This window comes from Nuphar pumila, chromosome 10 (assembly GCF_984573655.1).
Source record: "Nuphar pumila chromosome 10, dmNupPumi1.hap1.1, whole genome shotgun sequence".
Lineage (NCBI taxonomy): Eukaryota > Viridiplantae > Streptophyta > Magnoliopsida > Nymphaeales > Nymphaeaceae > Nuphar > Nuphar pumila.
The window spans coordinates 98,480,937-98,504,128 of NC_143258.1; the positions used below are offsets into that span (position 1 = coordinate 98,480,937).

General features: G+C 36.2%; 1 protein-coding gene across 2 annotated transcripts in view; it reads left to right on the forward strand.

Annotated features, from left to right (window-relative positions):
• The first annotated feature begins 7,631 nt into the window (after positions 1–7,631).
• Positions 7,632–23,192, forward strand: part of LOC149827537 (lysine-ketoglutarate reductase/saccharopine dehydrogenase bifunctional enzyme) — a 118,724-nt gene continuing 103,163 nt past the window's right edge. For both annotated transcript variants that reach the window (XR_016434912.1, XM_090019446.1), the window contains exon 1: positions 7,632–7,765. The gene's annotated coding sequence lies outside the window, so the exon portion shown is untranslated. The remainder of the gene's footprint in view (positions 7,766–23,192) is intronic.

The window sequence follows — 23,192 nt, forward strand, 5'->3', positions numbered from 1 at the left end:
GTCATAATCTGACGATTCAAAAGCCGGTTCCCACTAAGCAAAACACATGTATCTTAACAGTTAGTTTTATGAAAAATCAACAAAAATTAAAATAAAATAAAATAAAAAAGATGTATGCACCTCGTGTCACCGTTACCAAATGTTATCCCCACATATATAGAATCTGATAAAAGAAGACCATAAACAAGCTTTTGCATTTAAAAAGTGCAGACTAGTCAGATTTGATTAAAATCCAAATACATATTGATATTTAAGTATTGATCTAAACCTTCTCCTAATCTGAAAATCCTAATTGAGTATATCTAAATAGGATTCATGAGATAAACATATGGATCCTATTTAAAAGAACTAATGTGTTCATATAAGAAGTTCGGCAAAACCCTATCCATTTGCACCCACTTCATTCAAAAGGTAAAAGGGTTTAGGACCATCTTCAGTCAGCTTCTCAACAACCTAAGAATATGGGACCACATTGGGTGTTACCAATAACCCATGACCCATGCCCCATGGTATTTGTAAACGCCTTTTGCAAAATACAAGGGCTGGTTCTTCATTTTCGACTCTGACCAGACACCTACTCACATATGGGCGAAAATACAGGAGTTCCCAAAGCCATGTCAGATTCAGGTCGGCCCAGACTCTGATTTGGATTTGAACTTGTTAACCGGATCCAATATGAGACCCGTACATGCATGTCATGTTTTATTTTATAAGTAAATCGATCACATTCAGACCTTACATTTGGTTTGGCCTACACTAGTATGTCAGAGTCAAGAACCAATCGCGTCCTTGGATTTGGATCCGGGCTGAGATCCATTTTACAAACAAAAATGAAACCATATCCAGACAAACCATCAGCCAACGACTCTCCTGTCAGTTTTTCTTTTTTTATATTTTGCCTGGGGAATCATGTCCGGGACTGGAGACATCTTTAGGCCTATGGTGGGCTTCGGGTAACGCTACCTGGACAGACTATCTGACAGCTTGCTGCAACTACGCTAACCCCTTTGGAGTTGTCCTGTCAGTTCTCACCTAAAAAAACATGACAAACAAGGCAAAGCCAGCGCCACGAGATCTTTGATCCTGGACAAAAAAAGGTTAACGATGTGACATCTCTCATTTGCTCTCATGTCACAACACATAACAACGAGTTTGGTTAGTATAAGGGAAACTCAGGAAAAGCCGTGAAGTTCCTGATCTCTTCCACATGACAACCATAAAAGTAGTCCTGAAAGTTGCTGCGAAAGCGATGGGATGGCCCCTATTTTTACTGGATCCGGACCCGTTTTCACGTGGAATATCTATGAAAAGGCACACTTCGTTTCAACACAATTACAATCTGTGCTATTCAAAGAGATAGGGATGCGAGCAGTTTGGTTTCGGGTCGGACTAGCAAGTACCAGATCTAAATATTGATCAAGCAGATTCAGATTCGGATCTTGAAAAGCTCATACCAAATCTGTTTTTTTGCATGCAACCGGATTTGGATATCTGTCTAGTTCGGATATCTATCAAATTCGATTGTAAAAAAATAAAAACTGTATCTACATCGATTATAATCGGATATGGTTTTGGTTTACCAAGCCTGCCTAAACGAAATCTGATTGGATCAGATATCCAATAAAATCTGATCCCTTGACATCCCTACAAAGAGATCAATTTTAGAGCTCCCATGTGTTAGTGGAGAAAGGTTTTGTGCACTCGTGGGTTCCAAACCTTTTAGTGAAAAGCTTTAACCTTATTATTATTATAATTATTGGGATAATTCAGGGGAAAAGCCCTCATCACAGACCGTATATTGGTTGGCCTCTGGCTGGTAAAACCCTTGAGGTCTCCTCTGCCCACTAGGGAGTACACACAGCTTTTGACCTTGCAGCAAGGTACGCCACCCATGGGTTTCGAACTTGTGATGCTCGATCAATTTAGTGACATTCACATGGTCTCTACCAGCCCTTGTGTGCTATTATTATTATTATTTGCACATCTTACTCTCCTGACATACATGTTTGGATTATAGAAAGCTGACATTTGGATCATGTTTTTTCACTGACAGGTATGTTGGGTTTTTTTAAGGATAAAAAAATCAATAGCTTACAATGTACTGAATTTTCAACAATATTACTTAAAAAAAATACGATCAAAAGACCAATTCTTATTTTTTTGACCAAATACATTCATAGCTTCAGATTTGGTCAAAATAACCTCCTCGTATGAGTTTCAAAAGCTACAAAAGTAGCTAATATTTTACTATTTTTGGCCTCAATTTAAGACCCATATGAGCCTCCAAAGTTTTCCCAATAGCCTCAGCTGCCCTATTACAATGTTTCTTTCTTTTTTTTTGAGCTGCAACTAGAGTTAATCATTATCATCATCATTATTTTTTGAAAAGGCAAGATGGGGTTAGCAAGATCCTTACTTACTAATATCCTGTCAAACTCGGACAAAATGAGAAAGTTCGCATATATTTTATGCAAACTTTTTCAAGTCCGCATATATTTTATGCAAATTTGAAGAAGTCTATATATATTTTATATGGACTACCTCAAGTCCGCACAAACATAAGCGATGATGAGAAAGCTCACATAAAATATATACTTACTAGATTAAGTTTGCATAACACATAAAATATAGGCAGACTTGAGGAAGTCTACATATATTTTATGCATACTTAAAAAAGTAAGCATAAAATATATATGGACTTGAGAAAGTCCACAAAAAATATATGAAGGCTTTCTCAAGTTTATATTTTGCATATTTAAAAAGAAGTGTCTATCTTTAAGAGAACATTTCTCTCCAACTGCTCATTAGATCAAGGTGATCTTGGTGGCAGTGAAAAGCTAATGTCCGGTCTTGTTTTTTTCCTTTTTTCTATTTTTTAAAATTTTTGGCGTGGATGATCAGAAAATAGTATAAAATAGATGAAAAAATGTAGTCGTTATTTTTCATCTTCTGTTTTATGAACATTAACGGGGTAGTGAATTAGATGTCGTTGGAAATATATTTTTATCTAGTTTCTTTATTTTTTGTATTTTTTTAGAATCCTTAGTGAATTAGATGTCGTTGGAAAGTTTCTTTATTTTTTTGTATTTTTTTACAATCCTTCATTTTTTAGGTTGAAACTTTCTTTGAAATATATATTATTCGGTTGCTTCAATCTGCACATGTTTCTATTGCAGCTTTGAAACTCATAAATGAAAACCTTAAAGGATTTTCAATTCTGACTCAAAACATAAAAATTATAGGCATGTATCTCAGCTCTCTAATGACTATAAAAACACAATTTTTTGAGGTCAGATCAAAGAAATACAAATCTGAGAATAAACAATCACATATTTAAAAGAAAGTTCACATATATAGGAGAAAGTTTGCATGTGCAAAGGGTAAAAAGGTCTTTTTAAATCTATATATTTGCAAATTTGGACATGGAAAGAATATCAAAAAATGATTAGTTTTTAAGAAAACATGTCAAATTAGATGCATAGTACGATCATTTTATGTTTTTTTCCCTCCTAATGTTCAACACTCTTGACCAATGACATGTAATCAGGATTCCATATCAAGGGAAAATTTTGTGCTTAACTAAAAATTATTTTGAAAAAACTGTGAAAAATTTCATGTGTAGATAAAAATATAAACAAATATAAATAAATAAAGATTAAAAAATAATATTATAAAAATATCTTGATAAATTTGTATTAATGATAAAAATAATAACTTGAAAATATCAACACTTTATTAATTTGGATCATTTTGCATGCTGAATATATTGCCACAAAGTCATGGGGTACAATATAGCAAGCATTTGCGATTATGCACCCTGACTATCTTCATTTGGTTGGTATTTTATATTGTAATTCATATACATACAATGTTAAACCTTGAAAACTTCACAGCTTTCCATGTCCATACTTGCAAGCCGCTTTCAATTTTTTTTCTCAATCTTCCTACTCATATAAATGCATGCGTGCGCGCGCACACACACACACACACACACACATATATATATATATATATATATATATATATATATATATATATATATATATATATAGAGAGAGAGAGAGAGAGAGAGAGAGAGAGAGATGGGATAGAGAAAAACCCCAATAAAGGGGTTTGAGTCAAAGTGGGCAATGCCTACCACACCCAAATCCACCCACTCTCAAACAAATACTGACCAACCATCACAGCCCACAAGTGGCACATCTTTAGTTGACATATTTTAGTGAATACACACATATGTGCCTACCTTAATTTGGATTTCTAACTAAAAACATGAAAGTTATAGGTTTGTATCTTAGCTTTTCAGCAACTATAAAATACAAGTTTTTGACGTTGGATTATAGAGATATATATTTGAGAACATAGGCACTTTTGAAAAAATAATCACATATTTGAGAAGAAGTTCGCATACATAGGAGGAAGTTCACATGTGTGAAAGGTAAAAAGGTAATTTTAAATCTAAATATTTATGATTTTGGACATGAAAAAAATATAAAAAATTATAAGGTTTTTAAGAAAATACATCAAATTAACCATATAGTATGGTCATTTTTTATTTTTTTTCTCTGCTTGTGTTCAACACTCTTGACCAATGGCATGTAATTAGAATTCCCCAACAAGAAAAAATTTCGTGCTTAACTAAAAACTATTTTAAAAAATGTGAAAATATTCATGTGTAGATAAAAACATTAACAAATAAAGATTTTTTAAGATTTAAATTTTTTTAATATTATAAAAATATCTAGATAAATTTGTATTAATGAGAAAAAATAATATGTAAATATCAACACTATTAATTTAGATTATTTTGTGTGTTGAATATATTGTCACAAACTCATGGTGCACAATATAGCCAACGTTTGAGATTCTGCCCTTGACTATCTTCATTTGGTTGGTATTTTATACTGTAATTCATATATACAATGTTAAACCTTAAAAACTTCACAACTTTCCATGTCCATACTCTCTAGCCGCTTCTAAATTTTATTGTCAAACTTTCTACACACATATATGATGGGTAGGTGTCTAACTCCTTTTTGTGCTTACTGAGCTTTGGAAAGATTGTTTCTATTTTTTCTAAAATTTGACCATACAGATGTGATCTACATGCTTGATTTTGTGGGATTCGACTTTTGGATCATCCAATTTCAACACCAAGTTAAGTTTTTATAAGATTTAAAAATCAATGGTCTACAATTTTAAAAAATATTCAATCCTTAATAATTCATTTTTTCTCAAATACAAGTGTGATTTTCTAGCAAATTGATCATGCAGAACTCATTTGTATGATCAGATTTTTGAAAAACAACGTGAAAGCCCCTATCCAAGGTTAATACACAAGCTGTAAACACAAAAAGCATCAGACACCTACCCATATATATATATATATATATATATATATATATATATATATATATATATATATATATATATATATATATATGGACTAGGGAAAATCCCTAATAAAAGGGGTTGAGTCAAGGTGGGGAATGCCTACCTCAACCAAATGTTGTGCCTCTCTCTCTCTCTACCCAGTGGATACACACACATATGTGCCCACTGTAATTTGGATTTTTGGCTTCATCCGCAAACACACACACACACACATATATATATATATACATATATGTCTAAAGAAAGAAAGATCCAAAATCTACAACTGATGATAATCGACGATGTTCCTTCTTTAACAATTGAGTTTTTCAATTATCAAATTTATATATTGAATTTTTGCAAAATAACCGTATTGTCCTTATAAAAAAGGCATGTTTTTCAAAATGCCCCACAATCTTCATTATCCTCCCATATCCACAATCATGGATGTCTCACTTTTTTAAGACATTTTTATCTTTGACACTAGTGAATCTCGTGAGGTTTGCATGGTACCATGCAAATCTCCTGTAAGTATTGATCGATAAGGAGGTTCGCAAATGTGTGGTGACATTCATATATATATATATATATATATATATATATATATATATATATATATATATATATATAGTACAACATTCACGAACAACCATGTGAATCTCTTTTAAATAATTGATCATCAAGGAGATCCATAAATGTGTGGTGACCTTTGTTTATATATAATACGATATTCGTGAGCTACCATGCGAATCTCCTTTTAAGTAATCGAATGTGAAGGAGGTCTACAAATATGTGGTAACATTCACACATATATATATTAGCCAATTATCTTTAATTATGGATTGTCAAGGAGTCCACAAATGTGTGGTGACACACACCCACACACACATATATAGTATGACATTCATGAGCTACCATGCAAATCTCCTTTAAGTAATTGGAGGTCCGCAAATATATGCCTTGAATCGGCAATTATGTTGTGCTTCCCACCGTACTCCAATAGTCTCTTATTGTGACTTCTTTGATGATCTATTACTTAAAGGAGATTCACATCATAGCACACGAACATCAAGAGGTTCGCTAGTGTTAAAGGTTAAAATTGTTCTTAAAAAGTTGAGACATTCACAATTATGAACATGAGGGGGTAATGCAAATTGTGGGGTATTTCAAAATATGTATCATTTTGCAATGACAATACATTCATTTTTCTGTTAGATTTTTTATCATTTATTTAGTGAACGACATGTTTTGAATTATAAATTTTTGATGTTTAGATGTGTTTTTGAAAGCACTAAAAAACAACTGCCCATGATAATTTATATTGTAAAGTTTTAAATGCATTGTGAGTAGTTGATTTTTCACTTTTCAAAAAACATGCCTATATGTCTTAAAGTGTTTCTGTAAAGCATATTTCTTACTAAATAAATTATAGAGAACAAATATATGAGGTCTGATCGTCAAACATTGGAAAAGGATAGTCATTCGATCATCATTGAGTGTAGATTTTGGACCCTGCTTTTGTTGGGCGGTCCTCCCTTCCCTGTATATTAATGAGATGTGTTTAACATTGCTTATTCACTAAAAACTATGCTTGGAATTGAAGCCAATTTAACAAAATTCATTGATTTTCATGTAATCAAAATTTTCATGCAATGTGAACTGTTGAATATTTTAGTGCTCCAAAACACATTTAAACATCAAAATTATTAATTTAATATATGTTTCTACTAAATAAATTATGGAATTCATATCCAAAGGTTTGAATCAAGCTAAAAACACACAGACAACTATATTATATAAATGATTTGGGAGCTACTCTCTCTCTCTGACCTTAATTTACATTTTTTTATCACGTGATACAACCCCTTGACAAAAAAGGCTTGTTTAAAAACGTGATACATTAACGGAAACAAGTTTTTATCGAGTCAAAAATCACATATATATTTTAAAACACATGCAAATGCTAGAATCGCAAAAAAAAAAAGCAAGAAAATGAGAATAAATGTTTTCAGCCAAGTTTTTTTTTTCATAACAGGTATGGCCATATGACCTCGAATCCATATCCAATTCATCACACATCGGATTAACTTCAGCAAGGGAACCCAATGCCGAACATTCGGACCCGGTTCGGTTCTGATCATTCTGACCGTAATCCGAGCAGCGGGACACTCCTGTGGCTCACTGAAAATAGTAAGGGCAAAAAAGTAATCTCAAGGAGACACTCTTTAGTAACTCCAGCGAGTGACGTCGGGCTCCGCGCATTTCGTATTTCTTTGGCTACTTCTTCTTCTTTCACATTTACAAGCGCCACGCTGCGGATACGTTCAAACCGGCGACGCTATAACTCCTTCTCGTCGTTCCGTGCAATTTCCTGCGAGCAGCGATTTTCAAGGTACGTTCCGTTCGTCGTTAAATTCAGCAATTTCACGGGATCTCCGTCGTCCCGTTAACCGATGAAAGTCGAACGTTTTCTTTCCTTTTCTATGTAAACGCGATTTCCGTGATTTTTTTCGTCCTGTAAATTCCGATTTTATGCAAGAAGTTTGAGGAAGGCGAAGGATTTCTTTAGGTTTTGATTCGTGGAGAAGGTGAGAGTCTCTTGTTCCGTTTCAGTCATGCGCATCGAAATTCACGTTATTTTCGCTTGACAACGAGCGAAATAGCTTGAATCCGAAGTTGGATCGTGTTTTGTTGAGCTGTTGTAAATCGAATTAGTTTTACAGTGATAATATTGGTTATTCGTATAATTACTCCCATTTACAGTAAAAATAAGGGGTTTTATCTGATTTTGGTTAGTGATTTACCTTAATGTATCACGTTTTCGTTAAAATTAGTTCGTTTTTTTTGCGGTTTTTATGTGGTATATTTTTGGATTTTCATGTCAAGGAGTTGTGGAAATTGTTTGGATCGTTGAGGGAATTTGAGTTATTTATCAAAGATTTTATTTTTTGGAGCTTATTATTGTCTTTTCCTGCAAAAGTTTGCGTTTTTTTAATCATGTTTTAATTGTACTCTATCTTAATTTTAATTTTCGGTTTGGTTATTTCAGAAGCAAATGGAGCTTTCCACTTTTTTTTGGTTGAATTTTAGGAAGTCAAAATCTACTCTTTAGTTGTGTAGAGAATGTGAGTGATATATGTGATTTCAGCATTATTTTAATTTTTTAGTTTTTCCAAACTGAAAATTTCCAAAGTCGCTATCAGAAGATGTTAGTTGTCCGTGGCTCTGTGCTTGTAGAGGTTACTTACATGAGACGCTGCATTACTTTTTCCCATTATTTAGTTTATGTAATATTTTTAACAATGATGAGTGCAGTAAATCTAGATTGTTCATTCAGTATTTATATTTTCATGAGTTTCGTGAAGGATATGTGAAATGCGTCGGTCCTTAGCAATCGAGTCACGGATGGACAAGTATGTGTGATTTTTTCTGTTGTTTTTCCGCTTTAAATAGTTTGCCGGGGTACTTTCATGTCAGATTTTAAGTTTGTTTGAGGAAAAAAATTTGTAATGTGTTTTGTCCAAAGAATTGGAAGCTTGTTCTCTGGAGTCCTTATGTTTTCTTATGTCAACTTAAATGAAGCCCATATTGTAACGACCCCGACTCATATCCCTTGAAAATACATATATTTTTTTTAAGACAAGTTGCGAAAATATTCCCAGAGATCCGGGGCCTTTACAGTTCCACTCACAATTGGATAACCATCCACCACAATAGAGCTTATACTTATCATTCATACCAAACCAAACCATTATTCATTTATTTGAAAGAAAGAATGTTTAAGCAATAATTGTAAGAGACATATCAGAGTTATTTAAATGACATAAAAGTAAATAACAAAAAATGAGCCACACTGTCCCTCTGTGAATCGTCTAGCAGGAATGTGGCACTTGTAACTCTCCCAAGAGCCAGTCGCTTCACTGATCGCCTGCGGCTGCCAAAAACTATAGAAGTAGGGTGTCAGAACCGAAGTCTTGAGCACAGGTACTTCTAATGAAACAAGTGAGCATAACGAAAACAAATAAGATTTCATACAATCATTTAGAGGAAAGCAATTATGACAACTTCATAATTTCAATTATGCCTTCATGCAACAAGGAATGATTTCTAAGCAGAAGAGAACATTAAGCAATATCAGGGATCACAATTTAAATATGCAAGACATTTAGTATGCATTAGAAATTAAACATCATGCATTCACTATCATGTAATAATTAAAGGAACAAGTACAATATGCATGTTCTACTGCATAGCAGAAATATGCATGATTTATATGCAATGCATGAACATTTTATTATCTTTTCTTAAAGTTTTCTTTTTCTATATGCATGCCCTATTAAATGCATGTAATTTAAGTTTCTCTTTTTAATTACTGTTGCCCACGGATACACCAAACAGATACAAGCCTCGAGGTCAAGTTAGGTTCCCAGGGTAGCTTAACATACAATTTGTATTTTATTATTAGGTTCCAAACTTTGCCCTCGACCGATATTAGGAAACATCACCATCCATCGAAACATTAGACCTCCACATCTAATGTCGGGGACACCAGAGACACCCCACGCCCACAAGTCTCACTTCTTTGGTACCAAAATTACAGTTGTGTCAAACACACCACTCCAGGTAAACTGGCGGACTCTCCCTAAAACCATGGCTAAGAGAAAAAACCTCCATATCGGGTTCAGGAGACAAATAAAGCATACCGAGTTTTTGTATCCTCACAGTCTCCCTAAGACCGGAACTCTAAGATCCCATTCTCCATATGGGAGATCCAAGAAAGTATATTACACTGTTCTTAATCATTATCTTTTTATTTAAAAGTAAATTATTGAGTTATGCAATTCAGCATATAAAAACAAGGCAAAAGCTCGCATCTACCCCTGCGAGATCCATCACGAGACTCCTGCTCGTAGAAACACATAGAACAATGCAATATAGTGCAATAAAAATAAATATGATTTTTGCGATGCATTTAAACAATTAAAGAAAGAGCAAACAAAGCTCAAGGCTCTCCTGTGATGATTCATTTAGACCATCCATTCATTCATATGCAAAAATCTTAAGGAACATGCCAATGCATTCTGTTCATATCACATGCCTTTCGATGCACAATCATGAATGTCAATTTAGAGATGTGCATGAAATAATAATAAACCTATGCATGTGCATGAGTTTACAATTTTGTATTCATCATATGCTTTTATTTGATTCACATTTATGTCAATTGCCTGACTTCAGTCAATACATTTATTCACGGCAAATGCATACATAAATTCACATGTTCATGTCTCATGCAAGCTTTCATTTGCGAACCCATTTAATTTAACATATGAGCATTCCTATCGTTGTCTTCATGTAAAACATCTTACTTTCACGTGTGCACTAGCATAGAGAACAACTATACAGTAACACCAAGAACATGCAAGTCATAAACAGTCTAGGCATGTGTTCAGAGTCATTCTTTATGGCTGAACATGTCATGAGTGAGAAAATCTGGAAGTTTGCATGCTTGATAGATCGTCATACAAGCTCAAGTAGGCACTAACAACATGCATAAGGTAGGAAAGCAGTCGTGTCAAAATGTGAAATCCATTGAGCAACAAAACTAATCATATGCATATAACACAAATTTTATGTTCATTGTATGAACAACAGCCTGTACATCAAATCCCATTAGGCTTGAGAGAAATATAACACATAACAACAACAACAACAACTACGCCTTCATCCCAAAACAGAAACATAACACATATAACACAAATTTTTTTTTGAGATACATGACCCATCCACACCCAGCCAACTCAGTAGGCTGGGTTTCCAAACATGTCGGCTGAGTTTGTCTGGACTGAACCCAGGCCTGAACATACCCAAACAGGCCCATACACAGGCCCAGCCCGGGCCTGTGTGCACGCTGTTAGGGCTAGCTAACAGCCCCACAACTACAAATTTTCTCTGTTGTTCCCCACATAACCTTCCTCAGAAGATGTTCCAACAATATCTGACTGGTCATAGAATGATTTTGATTGTGAACGCTCTTTCTTACTTTGTAGAAAGTTCATAAGATCTACCTCTATCCGAGGAGTGTACTGCTTTAGTGCTCTCCTCATTGCATTTTGTTCCTCCACAGATAAGCCAATAATAAAATTTAAGACAGCAGCAGAATCAAAATGGGTATAAACTGATATACTACCAGCTATAACTGTCTCTTTAAGCTTCAAGTTCTTGCCATTAACCAGAGGTGCCAACTTAACAAACCGCAATTTCAACAATCCACCACCACTAGAACCATCAGGATTTGTTGCATGTGCATTGAAGGAATTAATAGCAAATTCAATTACGGCAATTTTGGCTTTTGGTGACCGCTGCTCATCCAGTGAACGAAGAAAAGCAGGAAGCAATGAATCTATACCATATGTGTTACCAACTATTTCCGAGGTTGTTGAACAAGACTGCCCAACAAGCTCCTTTAAATCTATTAACCATGAGAAAACATGAGGCAAGATCCTCTCAAGAATACTTTCAAAAGGTTTTCTGAACGCTGGAATCATCTCAGTCAGTGTTGTAAAAGTTGCTTGAGCTACTTTATGATGTGGGTCATCTAAGTGCTGAAAAAATAGCTTCATAGTTTTTCTCAAAATTCTGGGTAACTTCTTGCATTTCTTTAGGACCTTGCTGTACTAAACTGTGGATAAAATTAAAAGCAGAAATCCTTACTGACCAATTGAAACTAAGACTCAGTCCCTCAGTTAGAGCTTCATTCAATGACATAGGACCATCTGAGTAGCTAGACATTTCTCCGATTTGAAGATGACTTTCCTCAAAACTATTTCTTCCACTTAAAGAGACCCTTCCAGGAGTATGCTTTCTCAAAAGTGGTCTCTGGAAATTCGGGATATAATTATTCTGGAGGTCTTTGTAAGCTGGATCTTTATAAGGTGTATCCAGCTACTGCCTATCATATTGCATATACGGAAACCTCCTGGTTGATTTAATATCAACAATATCTTCAATGCCCTCATGTGAGGACATAGTAACCCCTTTTGGCCGTGTGAGTGAGAGACAGGGTTGACAAGTGATAAAACATGCTGTACTACAAGAAACAATGAATGAAGCTACATGAAACCTGTGTCTCACCTTTGTTAAAAATAAAATTGTATCCAAATACCCAATAAGGGTATTTTTGTCTTTTATCATATAGTACAGTCCACTAAGGACTGAAATGTAATTTAACATTATAATAAATAAATAAACTGTCATACAGCTTAGGCACAACAATCATATTTATGGCTGTTGTTCACAACAGTAAAAAATATGACTGTTGGGCAGCAGTCCAACTAGACGTTGGACTGCCACCCAATGGAAGGCAGTCCAAAGAGCTGGACTGCCTCTCATGTGTTGGAGTGAGGCTCTATAAATAGAGCCTCACTCCCTTGTTATTCCTCAATGCTTTTAGAAGCATTTGAGGGTTTTCTCTAGAGTTTTTTCCCATCTTATAGGCTTGTATGCCTCTTGTGTTGTTTGGTATTTTTATCTCTTTTGAGATTGTATTTGGTCCATTAGTGACCAACTTTAAGTGAGTTTATTAAAGCCCTTTGTTGGCATTGTGTTTGTTTCCCTATTGTTCTATTGTACCTTGTTTCATTACATGGTATCAGAGCGAGGTTCTTGAAAGAAGGAGAATCTCGTGAAGGAAGTGTTCTTCGATCATTGATCATTCCCTATCTTCTCTAGTCTAAACTCAAGTATTCATTATGGGAGAAAGAGAGTTCGCCACCGTCATCACCTACAAACTCAATGAAAACAACTACTTGATGTGGGTGACGACTATGGAAAATCATATCAAAGGAAAAAATTTGTGGGGTTTTGTTAGTGGTTCTACTAGTGAACCACAACTCAAATTGACTAGAAGAGAAGGAGATCAAGTCAAAGCCTTGTCCGAAGAAGAAAAAGAAAAAGCCTTAGAAGAATTCCAAAATAAATTGGAAGATTGGGAGGCAAGCAATGCACAAATACTCTCATGGTTTATGAATACCATGGAGTTCAAGATCGCCACCAATATCATCAAATTCAAGAAGGCATGTGACGCATGGAGCTTTCTAAGAAGTACTTTTATCCACAAGGATATGGCTAGACTTTATTATCTCCAAGATAAGGTACGTAATTCAAAACAAGGAGATAAAAGTGTAAGAGATTTTTATGGTATTTTATCTCCTATTTGGGATGAATTAGCCATGTTGGAACCAAAATGGGAAGGTTCGGCTATTGATATGAGAATGACCCAAATCGAAAGAGAAAATCTTTTCTCCTTTCTTTATGGCCTTCGACCGAAATTTGAGCAAGTAAGATCTTCCTTACTTCATAGGACCACTTCTCCTTCTATAAGTGAGGCCCTTGCTCAAATTTGTCAAGAAGAGACAAGATTTGGAATGCACAAGTCTAATGATGAGGTCCTTGCCATGGCAAGGCCCAAAATTTTTGTGAAAAATATAAACCACCTCACTTTGAGAAGAAGTTCAATGGAGAAGAACACAATGGAGGAGGATACAAAGGAAAAATTATTTGTCATCATTGTACGGAACCCGGACATATAAGGCCAGAATGTCCTAAATTTAAAAAGGTGGCCGCCTTAAGTGAAGAACCTCAAGAATCAAGAAAAGGGGGCAGCTTCAATGAATTAAATCTTGCTCAAATAGCAGAAGCCGTCTCACAACTTCTTAAGGCTGCACCTTCTACATCCGGAGCTGCCATCTCTTCCTCGTCTCCTCCAGGTAAGACCTCTTGGATTCTAGACTCAGGTGCTTCTTTCCACATGACTCATAATGAGTCTCTATTATCTTATTGCACTAAATCATATTTTTCATGTGTGTCAACTGCCGATGGTACCTCTTTAAAAGTCAAAAGCTTAGGAAACCTTGATGATATTTCAAAAAAAATCTTTGTTCCAAAAGTAAGAGTCATTCCCAAACTGGATTTGAATTTTTTTTCGGTCTCTCAAATTGTTGACTATGGTTGTAAAGTATTCTTCTAATATAAGGCGTGTTGGGTGCAGGATCTCCAGTCAGGGAAGCTGATTAGGCAAGGCCATAGACGAGGAGACCTTTACTACATGGATTTCCTGTGTTTACCAAAATACTCGTTTTGTAATCATGTCAAAGACATTAATATAGATCTTAGGCATAAAAGATTAGGACACCCAAGTATATCCAAATTATCTCTTTTTCCATTTTTGGAAAAATTTTGTATGTGAAGATTGTATACTTGGAAAAATGCAAATGATACCTTTTGGGTCTAGAACCTCTGTGACACATAAAATTTTTGAATTAGTGCATTCGGATGTGTGGGGTCCCGCCCCTGTTATGTCAAAAGGTGGTTATTCATACTATGTTACATTTATAGATGATTTTAGTAGACATACTTGAATTTACTTTCTAAAACTCAAATCCGAAGTTTTTTCATGTTTTAAAAACTTTCATAATCTAGTTAAAAATCAATTTAAAACAAATATTAAAGTCTTCCGCTCCGACTCTTGGGGAGAGTTTCTTTCAAATGAATTTCAATTATATCTAAAAAATCATGGAATTGTGCATCAAAAATCATGCCCTAGGATACCTCAACAAAATGAGATTTCTGAAAGAAAACATCGTCATATCATTGAAACTACTAGAACCCTACTTATTTCAAAAGAAATTCCAAAGCAATTTTGGGCTGAAGCTGCCCTAACCGTAGTCTATCTGATAAATAGAATGCCTTCTCAAACTTTGGAAAACAAGTCTCCTATTGAAAAACTCTTTAAAATTTCTCCTGATTTAAAAAGGCTAAGGGTATTTGGTTGTAAATGCTTCGTGCTTCTTGAAAAATATAGCAAACTCTCTCCTAAAGCCATAAAATGCGTCTTTCTTGGTTATGCTGATAATAAAAAATGATATCGATGTTATGATAAAACAAATGATAAACTCTATGTTTCTAGAAATGTTACCTTTCTAGAAAATGACAGTGGATTTGATTTTGAAGTTCCTAAAAAAGAATCCAAGTATGCTTTCTTATTTGATTTGTTACCCAATAAAGGTATTAATAATGATATTGAAACCTTCGAGTCTATTAATGACTCAAGTAGTGAACCATCTCAAGATCTTCTTCAATACTCTAGACGAAATACTGGGGAGCATCCATGTGCCCTTGACAGATATAATCAATTAACAAATACTGAAGAAACTAGTGTTAGAAGGTCAGAACGAACACATAGGCCTCCAAGTAGGTTTGTCTCATATGAATCCTTCTTACCAAACTACATGGCATGTCTTCTAGCCATTCATTCCTATCATGAACCATCCAACTATAACGAGGCCAAAAATATAAACGAATGGGTTGAAGCCATGAAAATTGAATTAGATGCATTACACAAGGCTCACACTTGGGCAATTCAACCTCTTCCTATCGGAAAGAAGACAATAGGGTGTAGATGGGTGTTTAAAATTAAAACAAAAAGTGACGGGTCTCTTGAGAGATATAAAGCAAGACTTGTTGCAAAAGGATATTCTCAAGAATATGGTATAGATTATGAAGAAACCTTTACCCCAGTAGCTCGTATGACTACAGTTAGAACTCTAGTTGCTATAGCATCCATTCAAAAATGACCGATATATCAGTTAGATGTTAAAAATGCATTTTTGAACGAAAACTTAAATGAAGAAATATATATGGATCCTCCCCCTGGTCTGTCTATTAAAAAAGGCATGGTCCTTCGTCTTCAAAAAGCCCTATACGGGCTTAAACAAGCCCCTAAAGCATGGTATGATCGGTTCAGTGGTACGATATTAAAACTTGGATTTAAATTTTGTTACACTGACACTGCTCTTTTTGTGAGATCTACAGGTACCTCATTGATCATTCTTCTTTTGTATGTTGATGATATGATCATCACAGGGAATGATCAAACGAAAATTGAAGATATTAAAATTTTGCTTAAAAAATCTTTTGATATGACTGATCTTGGTTTTTTGAGATACTTTTTAGGAATTGAAGTAGCCTACTCACCAAGAGGATATATTTTATCTCAAATCAAGTTTGCAGCTGATATTGTTGAGCGTTAAGGAATCACGGACACAAAATATGCTGATACTCCTGAAGTAATAAATGCGAAAATGCGAGCTGAAGATGGAGTATTATTAGATGATCCAACCCCTTATCGACAACTTATTGGATCGTTGATGTACCTGTCCATTACAAGGCCAAATATTGCGCATGCCGTATATTCTGCAAGTCAATTTCAACATGCGCCCACAACCGTCCACATGAGTGCAGTATTAAGAATAGTTCAATATATCAAGAAAACTATATCTAAAGGACTATTCTTATCCTCTTTCTCATCTTTAAGTCTTATTTCTTACACTGATTCTGACTGGGGAGGAGATCCCAATAACCGTCACTCAACTACTGACTTTTGTATATTTTTAGGTGATTCTCTCATTTCTTGGCGATGCAAAAAACAACAGAAAGTGTCTTTATCCTCTACGGAAGCTGAGTACAGGGCAATGGCTACCACAACCACTGAAGTTGTGTGGATGAGAGCACTACTTTCCGATATGGGTGTTGATGTCTCAGAACCTTCAAAGCTATGCTGTGATAATAAAAGTGCCATCTATATAGCCAGCAATCACACATTTCACGAGCGAACAAAACACATTGAGATGGATTGTCACTATGTTCGCGAAGAATATTTGAAGGGGACCATTACATTGCCATATGTCCAGTCCGAATTTCAGATTGCAGACTTCTTCACCAAAGCTCTTCCACTACCTCAATTTTTGTATCTTCTTAGCAAACTTTCGGTGATTTCCCCATAAGTTTGAGGAGGAGTGTTAAAAATAAAATTGTATCCAAATACCCAATAAGGGTATTTTTGTCTTTTATCATATATTACAGTCCACTAGGGACTGAAATGTAATTTAACATTATAATAAATAAATAAACTGTCATACAGCTTAGGCACAACAGTCAAAATATGATTGTTGGGCACAACAATCAAAAATATGACTGTTGTGCACAACAGTCAAAATATGATTGTTATGCACAACAGTCAAAATATGACTGTTGGGCAGCAGTCCAACTAGACGTTGGACTGCCACCCAACAGTCATAATAATGATTGTTGGAAGGCAGTCCAAAGAGCTGGACTGCCTCCCATGTGTTGGAGTGAGGCTCTATAAATAGAGCCTCACTCCCTTGTTATTCCTCAATGCTTTTAGAAGCATTTGAGGGTTTTCTCTAGAGTTTTTTCCCATCTTATAGGCTTGTATGCCTCTTGTGTTGTTTGGTATTTTTATCTCTTTTGAGATTGTATTTGGTCCATTAGTGACCAACTTTAAGTGAGTTTATTAAAGCCCTTTGTTGGCATTGTGTTTGTTTCCCTATTGTTCTATTGTACCTTGTTTCATTACAACCTTATATGCATATAGATACATTTGAGAACGTTAAAGGAATATATGCACACGACAGTCCATTATCTATATCAGTCATGGGATCCAATATTTATCAAAAAAAACATTAAAAGAAAACACTTCTACTATTACTAAAATTTTTGTTTTAGAAGGTACAAAATTTTTAACAATGGTTGACAAATCTTTTTAATAAGATTTGGTGGACAAATAAGATGCCTAATGAGTGGAGGAAGAGTACTTTGGTGCCTCTATATAAGAATAAGGGTGATATACAAGATTGCACAAACTATCATGGTATAAAACTCATGAGTCATACTATGAAACTTTGGGAGAGGGTGATTGAGTCTAGGTTGAGGAAGATTGTCATGATATCGGAGAATCAATTTGGTTTTATGCCTGGAAGATCAACTATGGAAGCTATACATCTTCTTAGACAACTTATTGAGAGAAATAGAAAGAGGAACAAAGATTTGCATATGGTTTTTATTGATTTGGAGAAGGCTTACGATAGAGTACCTAGGGACGTTCTCTGGTGGACAATGATGAAGAAAGGTGTTTCTCTCAAGTACATTAGTATAATTAAAGATATGTATGAAGGAGTAGTAACCAATGTCCGCACTTGTGGAGGGGTGACAACCAATTTTCCTATAACGGTTGGGTTACATCAAGGATTTGCTTTAAGCCCTTTCCTATTTGCTATAGTGATGGATGAGCTTACAAGATCAATTCAAGAAAATATGCCGTGGTGTGCGTTGTTTGCTGATGATATTGTTTTGATTGATGAGTCTAGAGCTGGGGTTAATGCTAAGTTAGAATTATGGAGACAGACATTGGAAGCAAGAGGTTTTAAGTTGAGTAAGAGTAAGACAGAATACATGGAATGTCGATTTAGTAAGCAACGAAGTAGTGATGGGAGTGTAGTGAAGCTTGGTGAGCACGAAATACCGGTGGATGATTCTTTCAAATATTTGGGATCTATCATTCAAAAGTATGGAGAAATTGATGGATATGTAAATCATAGGATAAAGGTTGGGTGGATGAAATAGAAGAGTGCAACTGGAGTGTTGTGCGATCGTAGAATGCCATTGCGGTTGAAGGGAAAGTTTTATAAGACGACTATTAGGCCCGCTTTACTATATAGTACGGAATGTTGGGCTGCCAAGAGACATCATATTAAAAAAATGAGTGTAGCTGAGATGCGTATGCTGAGATGGATGTGTGGAAATACAATAAAAGATAAGATTCAGAACGAGGAGATACGTAAGAAGATAGGCGTTGCACCCATTGAAAATAAGATGAGAGAGAATCGTTTACGGTGGTTTGGACATATTCGACGAAGGCCTAATGATGCTCCAGTTAGAAGGATGGAGAAATAGGAAAATATATTAGTTAAAAGAGGTCGGGGTAGGCCTAGGAAGACATGGATGGAGGTGATAAGAAAGGATATGAATGCTTTGAACCTCATCGAGGACATGGCATTAGATAGAAATGAATGGAGGAGAAGGATTCATGTGGAAGACCCATAATGATTTTCTTTGTTGGTTCATATCGCCGACCCCAATTGTTTTGGGATGAAGGCGTAGTTGTTGTTGTTTGTTGTTGTAGAAGGTACAAAAATTTTCTCTTTTGAAAATGTGAAAAGAATAAAAGATAACACACATATGAAAGAGGATCCATGGATCTTCATCCATATATCATAAAGTGAACATATGGATTCACTCTTTAATCGTGGATTCACACCAAATATTGCATGGAAAGTCAAATCGGCATTCGATTTCTCACTCAATCCAAAAGAAAGAACTCGTACCTCAAAATCGATGCAGGGGCGAGTGTGCTCTGTTGCGCAAATATGCGGAAGTGTGAAAACTTATAAGGTTGTAGCCATACTAAAGAATAGAAAGGGACATGGGTACAACCCCGGTCCGCCTAACAATAGTAAGCGATGGGACAGGGGCGTAGCCCTTGTCCGCCATACTACTGGTAACCCTAAGAAGGGGGCAGTGGCAGGGCTTGCCCTGCCGACGGAGAGTAAGAGCGGCAGGGGCCGAGGCCCCTGTCATACCGAATCTGACGAGTGGCGGGGGCCTAAGGCCCCTGCTTATCGGAGAACAATGAACTAAGGCCCCTGCCTGACAAACCTCGAATGGCAGGGGCTGAGGCACCTGCTTGACAAAACTAAATTGACGGCAGGGGCCAAGGCCCATGCCTGACAGTAGCGGACGATAGGAGCCGAGGCCCCTGCCTGTCAGACATCGAATGGCAGGGGGCCTCGGCCCCTGCCTGAACAAGACGAACAACAGGGGCCTTGGCCCCTGCAGATGGACCTCGAAATTGCCTAACAAAAATGACGAAGTGGGAGGAAGAGCATGGCAGTGGCTGCCAGCCTTCCGACAACTCAAAGAAGGGGGAAAAAGGTGCGGCAGGGGGCCGCCGGCCTCCTGTCGACTTTTCGGCGACCACAAAAAGAGAGGGGGGGACAAGGAGCGATGGAGGGCGCGACAGGGTCGTCAGCCTCTTGCCGACCCTCCGTCAAACACGGGCTGAGAGAGAGGGAGGCAGGGCTTTGCCCTGCCTGTCGAAAGGCTTAGGTGGCAGCCAGCCATAGGCAAGGCCTCGCCCTGCCATCAACGAAACCGAGCGGCAGGGGCGGGACCCCCTGCAGGACAAATATCACGATCGGCAAGGGTCCAAGCCCTTTCCGAATGAGAGAAGAAGGAGAAGATAGAGGGAGAGGGTGTGTACCTTCGAGGTCGCCGGCACCGGCGATGGCGGTCGCGAGGATGTAGGGGTTCTCTCGCACGCCGAGAGCAAGAGACAAGGAGATGAGCACAGGGAGGGGAGGAGGAGGAAGGCACAGGCAATGGGTGCCTCCCCACCGTGCCTTTAACGAGAATCGGGGAGCCGAAAAGGGAAACCCCCAAAGGGGTTTTCTGTTTTCGCAAAAAGGATAGGGGAGCACAGCTGCGGCACAGGGGGAAAAGAAAGGTTTTTTTAAAACCCTAACCCCTGCGCTGCGGGTATTAACCCCAATGGGTCCGGGTCCAAGACTCGCGAACTTGCCACAGATCCGATGCTTATTAGGGTCCACGATTTGGACCCATACGAATCCAATTTCGGGTCTGAAATACCGTTTCATAATATATATATTTTGTATTTTAAAATTTGATATATATATATATATATTCAATAGGTCTATATGTATATGAGGTTATACGTATATATGGATCCTGGATCCGGAACTCGGATCCCAGGCCCAAATCAAACCATTTACGTATTAAAAGAATTTCCCATTAATAATAAAAAAATGTGGTTATTACACATATTCCGGAAAAGATGGGTCAAGCACATTAACTAAGAATGTCCCTCTCTTATTGTCTTTTATTTGAGAATGGATGCAATGGGGCATAGTGAAGTTTGGTTCCATACAGTTCTCTTTTAGTTCCATGAATAAAAAAGGCCTGCATTATATGCCTTCCGGAAGCATTTGCAGATTTTATATTCATTTAAAAGTTCTTTTTCTTTTCAACAATATTACTTTGATGATTTCTTTACTCTCTATTTTTGTTTGCTGATCGATGCGAGTTAGACACGTGAGTTAGATTTTTTTTTGAAGAATAGGACACAAAGACATAAATTTTTAATTTTTAGCTAATAACAATTTATTTTTTTATTTATGTCATAAACACTTCACTTAGCATGCATATCCCGTGCCAACATGACATGACACTTGACACTTTATGGACACTCCAAGGCACTTCATTGACACAGTCAAACCAGCTTCAAAGGTTGTCAATGTTGGGCCGTTAACTTCATCTATTTCCTTTTATGATCTTATTTACTTCACTGGAGTTACTTTTTTCTTTGAAAGTTTGTCATGGATTACATTATAATTCAATTCTGACTTAGTTTCATTATTTGTGCTCCAAATTATGGTGATTTAGAATTTCTGTTTTATACACACACACACACATGCATATACATATGTGTGTACAGCCATGTCTCGTGTCCTAACTTTCGAGAATTGTTGTATCGTACTAAGCACATCTGCATTTCCGTCCATGTGACATAGTTTTCGATGTTTTAATATATAAAATGTATTTTTTATTAAAATGTAATAAAAAATATTTAAAATTTATTAAAACATAATGTGTTCAGATTATGTCAGTGTTATAGCATGATCCATGCATTATAAGTGTTTGATAGCACATCAATCAATAAAGTTTTTACAGAATTTTTAAATGGAAAAGTTATTGTTTAAAAAAAAAGCTGGCTTAAATAATGTTATTGCGGGATGTAAGGGTAATGATTAGTTTTATGGACAGATTAGGAAGCTCCATGGACAACTTGATTTAACTCCTCAAGTTCTTCCTGTTTTGTTATACAACTATTAGTACCGTTAGGATGGTTAAGTTCTATTTTGCATTCATCTGTTGGTCAAACCATCAAAGTTTATCCGGCTTTCCTATATGATGTGCAGTTCTTTCTAATCCTTCTCACTGGTTACCTTAAAGGCTTTTGTTTGTTTTTCTGGCCACGCTGGATCCTTTACATGGTTTTCATAAGGGTGCCAGTTTTACTTGTGAAATGACAACCTGCTTGCAATCTACTTTTAAAAATTCATGCCAATGAATATTTTGCATTCAACTGAGGAGTTGTTGGGAGTGTTGATCTTCTTGGTAGTTTAAAATAGAGAACACTGAGATAATTTAAGAGTTTGCAACATTTAGTAGTTATATGTGATTGTTTTTTCTTCATTGAAATGTGGGCCCAAGCCCATTTACTGGTTTGATGCACAAGATATATGGGGATCCAACAATGCTCTACCATTATAATAAACAGCTCGTGACTACTGATATCTCTTTTGTGTACAAAACTAGTCCCAAGTTAAAAGAGATGGACCATGTTTTAGTTATGCATGTTGCTTGCTTCTGTCTGGCTATGAATTTGTACTTTTTCGTGCATGGGTAATGGATGATGATGTTTTCTTCCAGTTGTTCAAAGGTGCAAACTTGAATTAGAGAACCACAGAAACTGTGTAGTTCTCATGAAACTATCTCTGCATGAAGTCTTTTCCATATTATGGAGTATATTAAAAAAAATTGTGCAACAATTTGCTATGAATTATTTCTGAAAAAATTTATGTTCCACGGGAAGAGCGATGTTGATTTGAGCAAAATGACACAGATAAAGCTGGCTGATAGGCAATAGATGCTTCAGGTGATATAGTCTGTTTGAGTCTTTAAATTGTTGAAGAGTCTTTTTCATTTGCCATTATATCTTGATCAGATGTCTAGTGGCTGTGACTTTTGCAGTATAACACCCAATTGTGGATATTTTACTGAATGCTTGATTTGGAAACCGTAATATTTGTGTCAGCTTGGTT